Source organism: Macrotis lagotis, chromosome 4 (genome assembly GCF_037893015.1).
Source record: "Macrotis lagotis isolate mMagLag1 chromosome 4, bilby.v1.9.chrom.fasta, whole genome shotgun sequence".
Lineage (NCBI taxonomy): Eukaryota > Metazoa > Chordata > Mammalia > Peramelemorphia > Peramelidae > Macrotis > Macrotis lagotis.
This window is the reverse complement of record NC_133661.1, coordinates 225,593,220-225,614,142: the sequence shown is the minus strand read 5'-3', so window position 1 is coordinate 225,614,142 and position 20,923 is coordinate 225,593,220. Positions and strand designations below refer to the sequence as shown.

At 37.4% G+C, this 20,923-nt stretch overlaps 1 protein-coding gene across 6 annotated transcripts in view; it reads right to left on the bottom strand.

Annotated features, from left to right (window-relative positions):
• Positions 1 to 20,923, bottom strand: part of CCDC88C (coiled-coil domain containing 88C) — a 234,001-nt gene that overhangs the window by 129,015 nt on the left and 84,063 nt on the right. The gene's annotated exons all lie outside the window — the stretch shown is intronic.

The following is a 20,923-nucleotide window of genomic DNA, read 5'->3' as shown; positions in this document are numbered from 1 at the left end:
TAATATAAAGATTTTCCTGCTCAGGATTTAAAAGGCTAAGACAGATGTAAAACATATGTTCAGTTCATATAAAATTTTTCACAGAAAATATTGACTGAGTCTTGACTGAAATCTTTTTTCCTTCCTTGTAGGTTTAAAAAAAATCTAATATAGGAACAAAATATAAGAGTAACACATTTAGAGCTGGATAATTAGAGAGCATCTAATAAACCCATCACTATATAGGGAAGGAAAACTAGACCCAGAAAAGTCACAAGATTATTGACCTAAGTAGCAAACCTGAATCTGTATCCTTTGACCAAATCTCATGGCCTTTTGCCTTGGCTTATCTCCAGTTCATTAGAGTTTTATCCAAATGGAGAGACAGCTCCTGGGATTCATTTTAACATCAAATTTCCCTAATACGGCTAATACAGCTCTTGATTTACAAAAAAATTATAACTTTAACAGCAGCCTAAGTGTACATAAAGGGAGGTATGTCTCATTTGTAATATTGCCAGTTAACAATGAAAAGTACCATCAGAGGAAAACTGTGATGCAGATATTTCTAAATTGTCAGAAACCAAAAATCACAATGCTGACTATATCAGCCTTAGCCCTGAATCGAGAGCATAATCTAGTGGATGAAGATAGCAACAAAGATGGGTTAGAGGAAAATCTAAAGAATCAGATAATAATCAGATCATTCTTATACTTCTCTTTGACTTAGTGCAGGAAAACTACACCACAGGCTACACAATTAATCCACAGTGGAAACAAACAGAAGTTAACAACATAATAAGTAGTAATAGCTTCAAGGCTAATCAGTCATTTTAAACACATTATTTCATTTGACCCTCACAACTCTGTTTTGGTATTGAAGAGAAAGAAGATCAATTTTTTTCCCCAGTTTTTGCAAGGCAATGGGGTTAAGTGGCTTGCCCAAGGCCACACAGCTAGGTAATTATTAAGTGTCTGAGGCTGGATTTGAACTCAGGTACTACTGACTCCAGGGGCTGGTGCTCTATCCACTGTACCACCTAGCAGACCGGGAAGAAGATCAATATTGCCTAGCATAATCCTAGGTACCCATCTGGCAGGTGCTGGTGCATCACAAAGGTGATGTGGTTCAGGAAAAAAGTGTCCTGGGCAAGGAATCAATTAATTCTAATACCTTATGATCTCAAGGTTATACATCAATCTAGCTGACCTCCTTTGGACACTCTCTAGATCACAGGTGTCCAATGTTTTAGCTCTTCTGCACTGCATCACACACACACAAAAAAAAACTGGTCGATGGCCGTAAAAAAAAAATTAAATATTTATTTATGACTACAATATAACTCATATCAATGAGTAGAATAATAAAATGCACACGTACAAAAATATTCATAGCAGCTTTGTGGTGGCAAAGAATTGGAAATTGGGTGAATGTCTATCACTTGGGGAATGGTTGAACAAATTGTGGTATATGTACATTATGGAACACTATTGTTCTTTTAAAAACCAGGAGGGATGGAAATTCAAAGAAGCAGAACCAGAAGAATACTGTACATCCTAACAGCAACATGGGGGTGATGATCAACCTTAATGGACTTGCTCATTCCATCAGTACAACAATCAGGGACAATTTTAGAGTATCTGCTATGGAGAGTACTATCTGTATCCAAAGAAAGAACTGTGGAGTTTGAACAAAAGACTATTACCTTAATTTTTTTTTAAAAAATGTTATCTTATTATGTAATTTTTCTGTCTCATATTTTACTTTTACCTTTAGGATATAATTTTTGTCTCAAGACATTCAATTTTGATCAATGTATAGCATGGAAACAAATGTAACGACTATCTGACTGCCTTCTGTGGGGGGTGGGAGGAGGGAAGCGAGATTGGGGGAAAATTGTAAATTGTAAATAAAAATAATAAAATAATAAAATGTAATAACTTCTGCATGAATGGGCCTTGTGGGCTGCATTTTGGATACACCTGTTTTAGATTATCAGTGTTTTCCTTAAACTGTAGTGCCCTGAATAGATGTGATTGACCAAGGTAGAATATATTTGCTTATTCCTGAAATCTATGCCTCTCTTAATGCAACCTGAGATGACAGCAATTTTTGACTACTATATCATATTGGATATGCAAACCACTAAAACCACTAGAAATTTTATTCAAAAATTCTACCCATTTCATATTCATCCTTGAAAACTTAACTTTATAGAATCTAAGTGTAAGAATTTATATTTTTTTCCTTTAAATTTCATTATATTAGGGTCAATTCAAATATTCTAACCTATGGAGGTCTTTTTTGGATCCTGACTTCTCTTGTATACAATCTGTTATCTATCCATCCCAGATGCCATTAGCAGTTTCATCTGCAAATCTAATGAGAATGGCATCGATGCTATATCCAAGTCAGACAAAAAACACAGTTCTAAGCACAAATGAGGTATTCCACTAGATACTTTGTACCCAGCTATAACTGATCCAATATTCAACCAATTCTTAATCCATTTGACTGTATTAATGTCTATGCCATATCTATTATGTAAAAAATACTGAGAGATTTTGTCAAATGTTTTACTAAAATCTAAGTAAACAAGATTGACAACATTCTCCCTTATCCATTCATTTAGAAATCCTGTCCAAAAATGTTTACAACTGGCATTCCTTGTTCCTGATGAGGTCATGTTAGTTCTCTGGGATCACAGTTTCCTGTTTCTAGATCTTCACTAAACTGTGATTTATAACACTCTCTATAATTTTTTCAAAAGATCATTGTCAGACTCTTTGACCTACAAGGTTGCAGACTTTCTTTCTTCCCCTTTGATGAAAATGGGAATCCCATTCTTTACAGTCTTTGGCCTAGGAGTCACATCTGCCAATTCATTCAGGATTCAAACATCTAACTCTTTTGGGTCAGATTTCATGAAATTTTGATGGACAACTAAGTCTCTTAAAATATCTTCTAGCTCAGCTTGGGTATAAACTACTGGTTCATTGTTCCATCAAGGCCAGTTAAGTTATTTTAGTTAAGCTATTTTAGAGCCTCAGTTCCTTATGCACACTGTACATGTCACCCAACGGAGCACCTCCCAGCCTTCTTTTTTCCATGGCTCTCAGAGAAGCTCACTCATATCTTGGAAGCCCATTCATGGATAGGGGTTCCTTCTGGGATGGGGTCTACATCATCCAACCAAATCTCATAGCTCAAAGTGCTGGTTCCTCCCATTCACCCCCATTTAGAGTTACTTACAAGGGCTTAATTGGATTATAGAGAACATAATGAAAATTTAAGCATCACTGAAGCATAGCGCATTCCATTCAGACCCAGGATCTGCCCAAAGGCAGAAAGCTTTTTCTGGGCTGAAGTCCATCTTTCTCATCATATCCAACCCAGAAACTTAAGTCTCTAGATAAAGTGTTTTGTAACAGAAGATACATAATAAATACTTATTGGTTGACTGGTTTCTCCTGGTTAGGAACTAAGGGAAGACAAACCTTTGTCCTTCCACTAGGAAAGGAGAGAGAAAGTATCATTACTCATAGGGAATTCTAAATAGAAGTAAGATTTCCTGGCTCATCTCTCATAACTCTTCAAGAGCCACAAACCCCACCCAGAGACTTCTCCAGGGCTTAGTTTTCAAACTTTTAGATACTGCTACTTTAGGAATGTCAGTTCTTAGTTTCCATATGGCAAGGTCTGCTCATCACAAATTTACTGTCCAGAGAACCAAGGACTGTTTCTCCCCTATTATTGGCCCTCTTCCTTGCCTCTTCTGAAGTCTTAGCTGTACACATAGAAACAGTACTGCATCAGGTGGCAAAAGTCCAGTTCAAATCTTGGCTCTGCTAGTCCTGGCCTTTGTGACCAAGGGCCAATAACTAAATTTCTTCAAGTCTCAGTTATTCAGCTGTAAAAATGGACTAAATGACCTCTAAAATTCCTTTCAGTTCCTAAGAATCCTATCAAAATAATAGAAATAATAATTAATAGTTCTATGGAACTTCAAATTTCATAAAGTAACTTACATGTTTATTATTAATAAGTGAATAAAAGTTCACTTTATTCTGCTGGTCAGATTTATGTAACTACTGGGCAGGTTTATTCTGAGGAGAGATCCGGTAAGCTATCTTAGGACAAGCTTTATTTCAATTTTTGTCTTTATAGTATGATACTTCACCAAAAACTTGGAAGACAGTTGTGTTTAATAAATACCTACTATATGACTGAAAAGGAGAACAAAGATGGAAATCTTAAAAAGGCACAAAAATGTGAATTATTATTAATTCAACCTTTCAATGATCTGTGATTTCACTGGTGGGAATATTCCTTCCACCAGAGTCATACCAATCTCTTCTAGAGTTAGTAGATAATGCTAGAGAGTACCATAACTCCAAAATTTGTCATTCTGTAGTCAACCCAGGAGAAGAGACATAGACACTGAGAAGAAATAGATACTGTCAAGATGTCATGATGGAGAGAGTGTTGGAGTTAGGAGTCACAAAGACCTGCCTTAGGCATTCTTAACTAGCTTTAAATCCCTGGATAAATTCCTTTTTGCTGGCTTCTGAATCAGAGGACAAAGGATTCACTTCTTGGTTCACTACTTATTGTGATGCCTTTGATGCTATGGCTAATTTCTCTGGACAATGTCTTCTTAACTGCAAAATGAGAGGGTTTGTCTAATTCACTTTTTTTTTTTAGGTTTTTACAAAGCAGTGGGGTTAAGTGGCTTGCCCAAGGCCACACAGCTAGGTAATTATTAAGTGTCTGAGACCGGATTTGAATCCAGGTACTTCTGACTCCAAGGTCTGTGCTTTATCCACTGTACCACCTAGCTGCCCCAGTCTAATTCACTTCTGAGGTCCCTTTGAGTTGTAAATACATAATCCTTTGACCTCTCAAATTTCAATTTCCTCATCTGTAAAACTGGAACAAGGATACTTGTACCAATTATGGAAAAGGGTTGTTGTGAGATTTAAAAAAGATAAAATGTATATAAACAACTTCATAAATCTTAATGTCACTATGTAAATATAAGAAGATGAAGTCGATGATGATGATGATTATGGAAAATGCAAGCAAGCAAATCATTGTTAGGTATAAATTTGAGATGTACTTGTGACTTCTTCGCTCCCACCCCAATCACATGGAGTATATTCCGAATCAGTTCTTTCCTCCTTTAGCAGGGACATTTGAGATCTCAACATGTGATATTTATGCTGATTAATCTTGAAACATCAGGGACATTTAGACTTACTCACTTAAAAACTACCAAGAGATAACTAAAGATTCCTGCTTTAAGCAGTCATTAATAGTTAATAGTTACTTCCCTCAGAAATGTCAAATAACCTGAATTTTGGTCAGTTTTAAATGGATGAAATTCACTTCAATTTGACAGTAATAATAAAGGCCTACTATGTTCAAGGAAGTTTGCAAGATATTAGGAATACAAAACCAAAACCAAAAACAGTGACTATCTTCAAAGAACTTACAGTCTACTTTAGGGATTCAATATGTATTAGTAACTAAATAATAGATCATTTGAAATGTAGAGAATCATCTCCTAAGGGATGTCAGGAAAGGTATCGGAAGGTCAAGCAGTAAGCTCCAGGAAGCCCACCCTCCCAATCTTTTTGCCAAAGCCCCATTCCTTCTCTTGGCTGGATGCTGATCTCACTATCTCCAACACTAACAAAAGGAACCTAGACTTTCACTCTAACAACCCTAGAATACTAAACTAACCAAAAGTATTGGGTCAGAATCCTCTAACTCACTCCCCACACTTCCTAGCGGGGAAGATATGGATGCAGGAGACAATAACTATAATACTTCTAATAACTTGGAGAATCACCAGACATATCATCTGCCTGGCCATTGTATCCACTAAACCCTGGGCATACTCTAAAGACTCCTCACAGTCTTGCCAGTTGCCCAGCAGCTACCCACACACCTGCCACTGAACTCCCCTCTATTTTGTTGTGGTCCCCAGTAAGAATGTTAATACTTTAAGAGTAGGTATCTCTGGCAATTAACACTATTTGATACATAGCAAAGACTTAATAAGTTCTTTGTCTTTCATTCATTCATTCATTCATTCATTCATTCAAGGAAGGTGACAGCTATAAAGAACCCTGAAGATTTGGCAAGGTTCAGAGGGAATGTATTCCAAGATATTCAGTAATAGGTAAACCATCAAGAATTTGAACATTGTGAAACTCACAAAGGAGGCAGACCTAGGAAGAATCAGATGTTTTTCCTTCCTCACCTCCCTCCCCTGGATGCCCCTTCCCCCTAATTCAACCAAAATAGAAGGAGACTGAATTTCAATCAGACTGAACTTTCCCTCTCTGTCATCATCATGTAAACTCTTTCCAAAAAAAGCCATTCACCAGCTCGGACCTCTGGGAAACACTGGTGACTGATGGAGCCAGTTATGAGTCTGGGAGGAACGTGAGGAGATTTCTGACAGGCTTGTTGCTCTACTTCCACAGTCCACAGAGACCAGACTGCTCCTTAAAGCAAGGAGCCCAGTGCCCAGGGTCTGGATGGCCAAACAGAAAACGATTGTTAGGGCAGTGGCTCTCCCTTGCCTGCACAGCGCTTGGACTGTGCTCTCTCTCTCTCTCTCTCTCTCTCTCTCTCTCTCTCTCTCTCTCTCTCTCTCTCTTTGGGTTCCCCCACCCTATCTCCTCACTCACCTCCATCTCCTCCCTCTCTCTCTCATACACACACACACACACACACACACACACACACACACACACACACACAGGCAAGGGCTCGACAAAAGTTTTGGCAGTCCATCTCAAAAAGGTATAACAAAAATTATTTTATTATGTATACCACCAAATAATCCTATATGGACTTTGTAGCACACTGACTTTAATGCAAATACCAAAACCACAACTCCGCTCCCCCCCATCCCCACAGCATTCCTTCACATGGGGTGCAGGGAGGGAACAGGCAAGAGAATTGTATTTACAAAGTCCTGAAGCAAGAATGAATAAAAAAAAAAATGTTGTTGCTTTTGTTTAATCCAGAGATCTGTTGTGGTCTTAGTAGCTAGACACAGAATGCGGGGAAAATTCAGCCTGCCAAAGTTTTGTAATGCCCCATTGACTCTCTCTGCAGGGTAGGGGGCAACCTAGGATAGAGGTTTAAAGACTAGTCCTTCTATCCCCTATCCTTTTCCTCCTTAAGAGTATCTAAGATCTTTTTACAAAGGGTTACAATGAGAAGGGATTCTATATAAGATAACAGGAAAAAAGAAACTAATTTTTTTCTAATATATGAAAGCACACTCAATGTTTTACAGCATAATCCTCATGAGTAATCAACCATAACCAACTGAAAGTAAATCACAAAATAGGGACCGTGAAGGATCTTCCTGACCCAGTCAGAGCAGCTTGGAAAGCCAAGGAAGGGGGAGAGGAAAGTCCCTAGTAATGTTAAAAGGGGAAGAGAAAAGAGGGGGGGGGGGAATCTATTTCACATCACCCAGTAATTCTTTGCAGAATACAGTCCCTAAGATTCAAGGGTCTATAACTAAATAGTTTTCCTTAAGAATTTCTGATAAATTAACCCCTTTCTAAAAGGTCTCTGATATGGAATGTTAGAGAGGGATGTGTGCATGTGTGTTTGCAGACAGAAGCATTAGGATGTGATTGGAGCATAAAAAACAAAAGTATCAAGAAGCCTTTTCTTCCCCCTAAAAATGAAGTGGAATTGTGTAAATAAGTTACTAAAATGTCCATATCCTTTTTTTAAGGGTTTTTTTTTTTTGCAAGGCAATGGGGTTAAGTGGCTTGCCCAAGGCCACACAGCTAGGTAATTATTAAATGTCTGAGATCGGATTTGAACCCAGGTACTCCTGACTCCAGGGCCAGTACTTTATCCACTAGGCCACCTAGCTACCCCTTGTCCATATCCTTTTAATCCAAAGGGTTTATTGTTCTTCACACACACATACACACACACACACACACACACCACACAAATGGGCAAAAATGTATATGAAAAAGCCATATTATTCATCATACCACTTTATCCCCCCCACAAAGAACTGGAATCCAAGTAGGTGTTCATCATTTGAAGAAAAGCTAACCCAACTGTGTTATATGAGCTGTAAGAAATAATATTAAGGATGTGGAGATACATGGGAAGAATTAAATGAACTAATAACCACAACTACAAAAATATAAATGAAAAGAACAGAAAAAAAAAACAAAATTTAACTCCTGAATAATTATAATGACCAAGTCAAATTCCAAAAGAGATGAGAAATATATCTTCTCTTTATTATAGAAATGGACACAGTAGATGACACATTAATATATATTTATTAATTTATTGAATAGCGTATGTACTATCAATCATGAATTAAGCATTAGTTTTACTGAACTGTTTTTCCCCCATTTCTTTTTTAATCTCTCTTACAAGGGATAGTTCTCTGGGAGGGAAGAACAGATCCAGAAATGAGTGCCACATAAAAACAAAAGACATCAACAAAAATAAGATTCAATTAAAAACGGACCCATGGAAACATGGGCAACTTTGGCCAAGAAAACGTAAATATGGCGTAATCTTTCCAGAGATGCTGCAATGCTTGTCTATCACACCAGCTGCCACCAGAGAAAGGATGCATCTGTGTTTGCAAGTGAGGAAGAATCAAGCAGATGAAAAAGACATAGCACATATTGTAAACAACCAGAAGCCAGGCCTTGTAGGATTTTCCTTAGTCCCTTGTACTAATAGCTATGTAGGAAATGCAAAAAAAAAAAGGGGGGGCAATTAAAAAAAGTTTTTAAAAGACAGAAGAGCTAAAATTGCATATAGACTGGATTAAAATGTTGAAAACAGGGAGATTACAGGAAAAAGAAAAGGAAAGGGTTTTTCTTTTTCTTTTCTTTTGTCATATATTGTTCAATTATCTTTGAAAACATCAAGAGCAGAAGAAAAACTAAGAGAAAGGGTCACAATAAGAAGCCACAATAGACCAAAGAGAGTGAAATTCATGAAAATTTTTCATGCTCTGTGGGAGATAAGAGGAACGGGAAGAATAAAAGATATAAGCAGTTAATGAGTTCCAGAAGAGATCCAGTTAATGATTTTACCTGCTAAACCAACACTTAACTGAACAGCAAGTTAACAGTCAAAGCACATGTTGATAATTTAAGACACTGTCTGGAACACAATAAGTAAGTGGTAGGGGTACTGGGGGTGGGGTACACATAAGCCCTTAGAGACCAACAAATGGTCATTAACCATCACTAATAAATTGTCAGAGTCCAGAGAGGTCCAACTGCCCTATTTCTATTTCAGGCCAATTCCTTAATGCATCCTGGGAGTCACATTCTTTCTGCCTCCAATACAATTAACTCATCCCTGCTGTCAAGTCTCCCCACTTCCATCAAGCCCCCTCTCCTCAGACTTTCCCCTTTATCTCTGGCAAAATGACCTGCATTCCGAGTTTGATTCAAATAAGATAATAATATTAAAGAGTTTAGCACAGTGGTTGGAACATCCTAAGCACTCTATCAATGTGAGTTATCATTAATAACATTGTGGTTATTAATATTCCTCAAAACTCACTTTCTTCCATGAGGCCTACCCAGACTATCCTCAGTCAGACCAGATGAGTCATCAATCAATCAATCAATCAATCAATCCATTAATCAACTGGCCTTTATTTCCTCCTACTACATGGAGAAATAAGAAAGGAGGGAGTTTCAATCAGCAATGGCAATGTTGGAAAAATATGGAAGTAACTTTTTGCGATGGACTTACCATAAAGAATTCGACCCACCCATAACAGAGTTGTTGGTGTTGGAACAAAGACTGAGGCACATTTATTATTCTTATTATTTGGGGGAGGATGCAGGGCAAATGGGGCTGGGTGGTCTGCCTGGGGCCACATAGCAGGGTGATCTTTGGGTGTCTGAGGCCGGATTTGGACCCAGGTGCTCCTGACTCAAGGGTCAATGCTCTGTCTGCCACCCAGCCACCCCTACTATTATTACTATTTTATTTTATTTTGGGTCTTTTTTTTCTTCTTTTGGGTTTTTGCAGGGCAGTGGGGATCGAGTGGCTTGCATGTCACATGGCTGGATGATTGTTGGTTCTACGGGGCTGGATGTGGGCTCGGATGCTCATGGCTCCAGGGCTGGTGCTTCGTCCATTGCGCCACCTAGCCATACCTACAATTATCACTATTATTCTTTTTTTAATTTTAATTTTTTTTCTCTCCCCTTTACTTTACCGCCCAAGCAAGTCTATATTCATGGCAGGGGGGAGGGGTATTTTGTTTACTCTTAAACAAGAATATTTTATTAATGTAAAAAAACATTTGTATAAAATGAGAATTAAAAATAAAATTAAAAATAAATAAAAAATAAAAAAAATAAAAAAATATTTCCTCCTACTACAGAAACAATTTCTCCACCTTAAGATAGACACTCATGTTTCTTTTTATATGGATTATTTATGTTATATTATTTGTCCAGTCTCCTCTGTTAGAAGAAAAACTCTAAGAAAAGAACCATATTTCATCAATTTCTCTTTAAGGTAAAGTCTAGGTATGAAGTTAACCAAGACAGCCACAAATACATGGGAGAGGAAGAAAGGGAAAGAAAATAATTTACTTTCAGTTCAAATTCTTACAATAGAAATCAAGCCTATTTACTCCTTCAGTAAATATTTAAGCACTTACTATAGTCAGACAACTAAGATAAGGAGTTGCCGGGCTTAGCACATAATAAGCACTTTATAGTTTATTCATCATTCATTCATTCAGAGCATGGACTAATGTGAATTTGTAGTTGGATCTTCCTAAATCCGTGAAAATCACAGCTCCATTCCTAGTTCCCATACCATCCCCCATACATAGAACATTGTTCCTGGTGTTAAGGAAGATACACAAATGATATAATGTCATGTGGTCCCTTAGCACAAGAAACTCATAATCCAATTGGGGAGAAAGGGCATGCATATAGATAAATATAATAAAAATAAATAATAGAGCAATCCCATTAGGTAAGCCCAGGATAATTATGCAAGGGGAGTCAAAAGATCACAGATTTATAGCAAGAAGGTCTATCCGACATCTATGCGGTGCAACTCCTCATTTTAGAGATGAGGAAACTCATCTTTATTTAACAGGAGGTTAAATAACAAGGCCAATGTCATGCAGACATTGGGGAGAGGGGTGCAGGGTGAAACTAAGTGTACCAATTCATTCTCCAATTTATCATACTTCTTCTGAGGATACAGGTAAATACCTACATAATAGGGAATTCAAACTTCTAAGAGATCAAAGAAGAAAAATTCTCTTCCAGTTGGTGGTATCAGACTTCTTTAAAAGAGAAATGCAATTTGAACTGTCTTGAAAACTGGATACAATTGTCAACAGGGAGGGTACTTTGGACACAAGAAACATCAATTTGTCTGAAAAAGATGGACATGGATTCTGAGGGGTCTTTAATGGAGTGTTTCGGGAATCTGTCCTTAACCCCATACTGTTGAACATTCTTATCAATGACCTGAATGAAAGGATGGAAGGTAGGCTGGTTAAATCTGCAAAGTTGAGAAGAATTGGTAACAGATTAGAAGACCAAATAAGGTTCTAAAAAAATCTATTCAGGTAAGCATAATGCTAGGTGGGTCGAAGAAGATGGGGGGGATTAAAAAAAACTTGGAGATTAAAAAAACAAACTTCACAAATAAAGAATAAGGAGATATGGTTAAGCAACAATTTCTGTGAAAAAGATATAGTGGTTTTAAATAAATTGCATCCATGAGTCAATCCCGAGACAAAGAAACCAAAAATCAAAGTGGCATTGAATGATATAACATCCAGGACGAGGGATGTAACAGAATGATCTGATCAGATTCTGGAGCAACAAATTTTTAAAAGGATAAAGAAGAACTAAACTTCTGTCCAAGAGTATGAAAGTCATAAAAGTCACGGGCTATCCTCATGTCTAGAAGGTTCTCTTTTCTCAACTCTCAGAATCCCTAACATCCTTCAGAGCTCAGACTCATGACCACTGTAAAGTTCATTTTTGTCTTTATATTTCCAACATTTAGTACAATGCTTTCCATGTTTGTTTAAATGATTCAGTTAAAGAAATTGTGAATGTTTAGTACAGAGAAGACCTGGGGGGGGGGGGGGAGTAGGAGACAGTCTGAGAGCAGTCTTTGAGGTTAAAAAAAAAGAGGAATCACATTAGTTCTGTTGAACCTCAAAGACCAGATTAAGAGTGATGGGTGGAAGATGAAGAGTGGCAGACATAGTGTTTAATGAGTTAATCAGAAATGAAAAGGGCAGACAGAAGATCACTTGCCAGCCAGGTTGTAGGAAGGAATCTTGGTCAAGAATCATTTACGTTAGAAGACATTCTGTTTAGCTCTCAAAATTCTCAGAAAAGCATTATTTTTAAAATCTTTATAAAGGTAAGGGTGGAGCCAAGATGGCGGCGTGAAGGCAGCATTTCCTAGGAACTCCTTCCCACCCCCAACCCCAAAAGCCAACAAATTATGACTCTATTCAAAATTTAGAGGGGCAGGACCCACAGAAAGATTGAGTGATACATTTACCCAGTCAAAGAAAACTTAGAAATGCCGCGGGAAAGGTGTGTTTCACCAGGACCAGGAGTTGGAAAAAAGCCACAGCTGGCCACAGTGCAGCCCAGTCCAGCCCAGAAATCACAAGCAACAGCTTGAAGGGGAGGTGAGAGAACTCTGCTACACCAGAATGAGTGTGGGAGTGATAACCTGCAGCGAGAATCTGGAGAAAGCAGCCTGTACCCCCAGAGACTGGTAAGGGAAGTCTGCAGAGATTTCTCTGCTCTCCCTCGGGGTAGGACTCTGCTGCTTACCTACACTCAGATCCAGGTTGCAGTTTGGGCTTCCATACTAAGTAGCCAAGCTGGATCCCTCCTGACAGCTCCAGGGCAGAGGGAAGTGGGTGGGGGGGGGCAGGCATCTATATATCAAAGCACAGGCAAGAGAGTATAAGACCCTGGAGGAATAAAGTGGGGTTCAAAAAAAACCCAAAGCCTTGGAAGTGCTGTAAATTAGTCTTGGGCTGAGGAAATAAGTAAACAACAGAAAAAGAAGAATCTGACCATAGAGAATTACTTTAGTCCCATGGAAGATCAAAACATATACTCAGATGATGACAAAATTGAAGTTTCCATATCCAAAACCTCCAAGAGAAATAGAAAATGGGCTCAGACTATGGATGAGCTCAAAAAAGACTTTTAAAAGCAATTAAGGGAGATGGAGGAAAAATAGAGAGGAGAAATGAGAGCAATGCAGAAAAATCATGAAAACCAAATCAACAGCTTGGTGAAAGATATATAAAAAAGTACTGAAGAAAATAATATGTTAAAAACCAGTTTAGGCCAAATGGAAAAAGCAAAACAGAAGGCAAATGAGGAGAATGCCTTAAAAAGCAGAACTGGCCAACTGGAAAAGGAGATAAGGAAGCTGATGACTTTGCAAGAAATCAGGAAGAACTAAAACTCTTCCAAAAAAAAAAGCCAAAAATTAGAAGAAAGTGTGAAATATCTCACTGGAAAAACAACTGACCTTGAAAATAGATTCAGAAGAAATAATTTAAAAATTATTGGGCTACCTGAAAGCCACTATCAGAAGAGCCTAGACTTCATTTTTCAAGAAATAATACAGCAAAATTGCCCTGAGATCCTAGAAGCAGAGGGTAAAATAGAAATTGAGAGAATTCACCAGTCACCCCCTGAAAGAGATCCCAAAAGAAAAACTTCCAGGAATATTATAGCCAAATTCCAAAAATCCCAAATCAAAGAGAAAAATTCTAAAAGCTCCCAGAAACAAACAATTCAACTACCGAGGCTCCATAGTCAAGATTACACAGGATATGGCAGCATCTACATTAAAGGCTCACAGGGATTAGAATATAATATTCCAGAAGGCAAAGGATCTTGGTTTACAACCAAGAATCAACTACCCAGCAAAACTGAACATCCTCTTTCAGGGGAAAATATGGACTTTCAATGAAACAGGGGACTTTCAAATTTTCCTACTGAAACAACCAGAGCTGAATAGAAAGTTTGATCTCCAAGTACAGGACTGGTGAACCATAGAGGGAGTGGAAGAGAAGGACTAACTATGAGGAACTTAATGATATTGAACTGTTTGTATCCCTACATGTGATAACTCATATGAACTTTCTCATTTATAAGAGCTGTTAGAAGGAGAATATATAGACAGGACATAGGAAGGAGCATAGGAGGAAATAACATACACACTTAATAGAGTGAGGAAATCTATCTTACTCTAGAGAAAAATGAGAAGAAAGGGATGGGATAAGGGGGAGTGGGGGAGGGAAGGGGGGAAATAGGTGATAGAAGAGAGGGAAGATCAAGGGAGAGGGTACTCAGATTCAACAAACTTCTGGACAGGGCCAGGATGAAAGGAGAGAGAATAGAATAAATGAGAGTGGGGAGAAATAGAGTGGAGGTATGGCTAGTAATAGCAACTGAGGGAAAATTATTGAAGCAACTTCTCTGGTGGACTTATGATAAAGAAAGCAACTCACCCTGGAGACAGAGCCATTGGAATCTGAACACAGACTGAAGTACATTTTTTTTCTCTTTCTCTCTGTTCTTGAGATTTCTCATCTTCTTGGGTGGGGTATGTTCACTCTTATAACACATTCAATTTACATCAATGTATAGCATAGAAACAATGTAGAGACAATCAGACAGCCTTCTGTGGGGGGGGATGGGGGAAAGTGTAAAATTCAAAACCTTACAAAAATGATAGGTAGATATTACTATTGCATATAATTGGAAAACAAATAAAATATTAATTTTTTTAAAAATGTAATTAGATAAAAATGTAAGAAGATAAAAAAGGTAAGAAGATAAAATGATATGTTTGAGAGTACATTAAGTAAAATGTTTGGGTTGGAATATGGAGAATACAGGAGAGGGAGAGAGGGAGAGTAGAATGAGAGATATGCATTCCCTTAGGAACTGGGTTTACTGACCCAGACAGGTGGATCTCAATTTCAGCTTAGCCAAAATCAAGCCAAAATATGCATTTATTATTAAGGACTTGCTATGTGTAAGATTGAAATCTGAAAAAGAAAATTTCATTACAAATAAGGAGAGATTTGATTGAATGTCATGGTTGATTTAACAAGAAAGAATAAGAAAACATACAAACACAAAACACCAGCTCACAAAAATCCTCATTTCTGTTTCTCTGTAACAGAAGGGACTCCTCTTAAAATCATAGCTCTCAGGGCAGCTAGGTGGCGTAGTGGACAAAGCACCGGCCTTGGAGTCAGGAGTACCTGAGTTCAAATCCAGTCTCAGACACTTAATAATTACCTAGCTAGCCCCATTTGCCTTGCAAAAACCTAAAAAAAAAAAAATCATAGCTCTCATTCCTAAAACTAGATATGATCTCTCCCTAGTTTATTCTCCTGACACTTCATATTACTCTTCTTCCATACTTATACTCTCTAGTTTGTATGGAACATCTGGTTTACACCTATCATTATCACAATGCTTATTACATAGTAGACACTTAAAAAAAAGCTCCTTCAGGATAAGAGATGTAGCTTATCACTGTCCTTTAAAAGCACATTGCCCAAGGTAGGGCCATGCTTGCCAACAACTTCTAGTAAGAAATTAAGGATGTGATCTGAAACAGAAGAGAAAGTGGTATGCTTATCAACTCTGAGAAATAATTAATTAGTTAGAGTTTGTGGCTATTTGCTTAGTCTAAGAGCCAAAGATCTCCATGATAAATGTGTTCAGGTCTATTGCTAAGACAAAGGATGCTCTCTGTAGGCGTTTGTTGTAAGGAAAATTCTTTGTCAAAATTATCACATAGGTGTGATATAATTAGCAATAATAAGCTCTTAGACTAAATAAAAAGCATCTACATCAGTCCAAATTAATAAAAATAATAGCATAAAAATCTTGAATGGAGGTGTCAACACTTCCCATCAAAACATGGACTTAGAATAAATATGGAATTCAAGAGAGGCACTCTGGTATAATAGAAGTATTATATACTAATAACCAACAATACATACTTGGTTATAAAGTGGTTATAAACCAAGGCCCAAGAAGACACATTCAAGTAGAAACAATGACAGACCCTGCTCGCAAGGAGGAGAAAACAAAGTGATCTTGTTTGGGGCATGGTAGGTAGTGAGTCTACAGTACAACCTAGAAAGGAAATAGTTAAAGGACCCATCTGCACAAAAAATATTTATAGCAGTTATTTATGAAGCAGGAAAACAGGAAATCAAGAATAACTGTATTATTCTTAGGAAATACCTGAGAATCAATCAACAAGCATTTATTAAATGAAGGAAAAGGCACTTATTATGAGTTTATAATGTGCTAAATATAATGTACTAAATGCTAGTTCTACAAACAGAAAAATGAGACTGTCCCTGCTCTCTGGGAGCTCACACTCTATTCAAGGGAGACAAACATAAAGCAAAATTCTGCTGCAGGGCAGATGGCAAGACCCAGAATTGCTTATACTACAAAAGTAGAGCAGATGGCAAGGTCCAGGGGGACTTAGACTACCTACTGTGTGAAGGGCACTGTGTTAGGTTTTAGGAATACAAATACAATGAATAAAACAATCTCTACTTTCAAAATCACTTATAATTTAAAAGAAAATCACTTAACCTCTCGCTGCCACAATTTACTCACTAATATATACTAATTTTCTGTATTAGTTGAAGAAATTTCCTTATTCATAGTTCATTACACCAATGAAATCATAGATGTTTGGTGGTTTTGTTTTGTTTTTGTATTGCTGTGTTTTTTTTTAAGAATAACATAATAGGGTTTTTCAAGGAGAAAGGATAATAGTTTAAATTCCTAACTGCATGAGTTTATACATATATTCTACTTCATGCAGAGCCATGCAGAGAACTTGCATTTTGAAGTTCTTGTTTCCAAGACAACCTAGCACACTCATCAACTACATGACCAAAGTATTTGATTAAGAATTTTAGTTTCTTCTACAATGATTCACAGTTTCTATACAGCCCCTCAGAAAATTAAGAGAGGTCCAAATTTTTTTTTAAACAAAATGCACTTCTCTGGGTAGAAACAAATGGAATGCCATTCAACACACACTGCTTCGTCTCTTTTGAATAATTGATGCTGACAGTTATGCAGTGAAGTTTCAGTGGTAATAGAAAAGGCAAAGACAAAGAAACTGGATTGCTCACTCCTTCTTAAGCAAAATGTATGAGTGTGTATGTGTATATTATATATATATATATATATATATATATGCATGTGTAAATATATATATATATGTGTGTGTGTGTGTGTGTGTGTGTATACACACATACAAATACACAGATACAGATACACACACCCACAGCTTCTATGAGAGGGGTTTATAGAGAAAGTCAGAGCTGAAAGTTTCATGAGTCAATGCTTCATGAATGAAGTATGAAGGAAAAATAAACCTATTTCAAAAATAACAATTTTGTTGCAATTAATCAGCCAAAATAGTCAATGTCTTGATATCAGACTAAGACCCCAGACTGAAAATAAAAGTACTGATATAGTAATAAAAGCCTGAGAGTCTAATGCTATGTTGCTCTGATAACAGTCTCTTAATACGACTTGATCTTTGTGAGAAATAATGATTTTTTTTAAGGCAGCATGAGATATTCAGTGCCCTCTGCAAGGGCTGATGTGAAAACCTGAATTGATTTTTGACAAAAATTCTTCCAGCCTTCTACCTTATTACCCCTTATCTCCCCTGTCTAAACCCCATGGACTTTTTGCTTTGATGTTTGTTTCTTTTAAGTGAATGATTCTAAGTCTTTGAAAGACTAAAGAAACAAATGTTAAAGTTGGAAAACATGTGATATACATTCAGAAACCACTTATTTCATAAATCAATTAACCTAAGATTCAGTTTCTTCATCTGTAAAATGAAAAGTCCCTTCCAGTTCTAAAATCCAGTGATTGTAGCATCACCTAAAGAGCCCTGACAAAGAATTTTGTTATTGGCTAATGCAAATTTTGACAAATCTCTTTTCTCAAGAGGCAGAAGCAGAAAGGTAAAAAGTGTGCTTATGATCTGTAATGAGAGTTTTAAATAGGACAACACAGAGAATACATAGGAATGCATCCTGGTGCGACCCCAGCAAGAAAGAAGTAGAGTGGTGCAAGGGAAAAGAACATTGGGTTGTGTTATTATTTGCAAATCTACTTGTTCTATGAACCCTAATTAAGTCACAAATTTCTCTCTCCTAGACTCCCTTTGGGAAAATGAACTAGAAAATCTCCAGGGTCCCTACCAGCTTTAAAATTCTGTTTATCTATAAATCAGACAGCAGCCTCTGTTCTCTGGATCTTACAGCCAAGAAAAGCTCTACTTACTAACTTTACTACTGGGAGGAAATAAAAAGTCTGCTGATTAATGCTCCAAATCTCCTTTCAGAGCTTGGGCTGAAGACTCCATGTATTTGTAATTCCACATGGATATATGTTCCCCAGTATTTTTTTCCCTTTTTTAAAAATGCATTCTCAAACAAGTCCTGAAGAGTTCCACCTTCAGCAAAATGAGCAGATAATGAAGTGTCCAACACACTTAAGGACTGTCACTGAAAATTAGCTCTGGATTCAATCCATCTGCTCCACATAATTTCAATTAATCTGAGGTAGTCTCCAGAGTCCCAAAGCAGTTTTAAACACATGTACATAGAATGACCTAGCTGGCCTGATAAAGTTGCTTGGCATCTACAAATTAATTCACTGAGATTTAGGATCTGAGAGTCAACTGTGTCCAAGTTAAACAACATTCAATTCTATAGTGAGTTCCAAATGAGACATCATCCAGTAAGCACCATGTACACTTTCACTTGCCAAACACTTTATAATCTGTTAATCACAGCACAACCATCCTAATCACTGTGTTTACACAGACAGGACAATTCCATTTGGGATAGATAGGAAAAAAAAATACTTTCTATTCTGATTTGACCATAGAGCAGACGATAAACCAAACTTATAGAAAATTTAAAAAATCCTACCACACAGTTATACAAAACTAGAAGAGCATGGAATTGTGGACTAAAATGTATAATGTTTACATCTCAAGTCTCCAACTGGACTTTATAACCATAGTTAAGGACCAATTTTGAGTTAATGGTATAATTGTGTTTGCACGCTTTGGGAAAGGGAGAAGGGATTGGGAAGGATAAATGGGCAGCATAATCAAGAAACAGAAACTCACTGGAACTTCAGATAATTAGCATGCTGCCAATGAGAAACATCCTAAGCACAGGATGTATCCCCCATCATTGGGGCTGACAAAGGAGAGGGACAGAGTAGAAAGACTTTAAAGACAGAAAGCAACTTGGAGATCAAAGTCCAACTATCTTTTTACAAATGAGGAAAAAGAGGCTTACGGACCAAAAGTGACTTGGTCAAAGTCTCACACAGAGAATAAGTAAGAAATCAGAATTCAAACCAAAGTCTTCCAGCTCTTGTCTCTATTGGGATACTAGTAGACTGGCACAACATCAGCCCAAAGATTGCTATAAAAGAGGCCAGAAATAGAGATGAGGCAAAAATGGTCATGTGTCTTTATTAGCAAGGCATGAAAATTGCACCCCTCAGTGCTGGCCAGCCACAAGAAGCTTTGAGTCTGTACTCTAATTCATACCACTTGGTGTATCACAAAATAAATACCCTCATTCCAAGGAGAAAGGAATTTACTGGAATTAAAAATAGTCATATCTATAAAAAGTCCCATGAAAAAGTATTCCTATTTATACTCATGAGCTGTACATGGGAGATGGAGGGGAGAATGGGGTCCATACGGCTACCTTCCTTACCCTGTAAGTCCCATTACTGCAGCAGCAAAACAAAGTTAGCTGAGCTGAACTTCAATTAATTAGTCTACATTCCCTTGGAATGATTTTTAGGCCTATATTTAAGCCTATGTTTTTGATGGTGGAACCAGCTTTTGCCTGTTTCCTCTCCTGTAAAATTAGAATTAATAATAGCATTTACCTCACAAAGTTGTTATGAGGATTAAATGACATAATATTTGTAAAAGAATGCTTAGCTAGGATACCATACCATAGTTGGAGATAAAATAAAATACTTATTCCCTTCCCCTTTGACTTGTGTGTTTCAAAGAGACCATAAGATAATAGACAAAGCTGAAAGGGTCCTCGGAGCTCATCTATTCCAATACCCTCCTTTTATAGGAGAGAAAACTAAGGATTTTGAAGAGTAGGTGATTTGGCCAGGATCACACAGGCAGTGGATGTAAGAGGAGGGATTTGAACCTAGGTCTGCTTGCTCCATGGGCTGGTAGGTGGTACAGTTTTTGGAGTACCTGGTCTGGAGTCAGGAAGACCTGAGTTCAAAATCCAATCTCTGACACCTATTAGTTCTATGACCCTGGACAAGTCATTTAACCTTGTTTGCCTCAATTTTCTCAACTGTAAAATGTGCTGGAGAAAAAAAGAAGTCAAACCACTCTAGGATCTTTGCCAAGAAAACCCAAAGGGGGCACCAAGAGTCAAACAACTGAAACCACTGAACAACAACTTGCTCCAGGGTCAAATATCTTTGCACTGTATTACACTACCTCAACCCCCCCCCCCCCCCCAAGAGGCAGGCAGCTGGTAGTTAGTTAGGAAGTATAAAGTCATTCCTTTTTTTGTTTGTTTTTGGTGGCATTTAGGGCCAACATGCTATCCATTGTGAAATCTAGCTGCTGCATGTCGTCTCTTTAATAAATATGAATCTCCACATCAAAGAGAACCTTCTACAAACAAATGATACTTAGGAAACTATTTGTAAAGCATGTATAAATTGTTATAAAAAGTAATTAAAAATTAACTGCAAGGAGAATCACAGCATAATAAAATGTTATTAAACT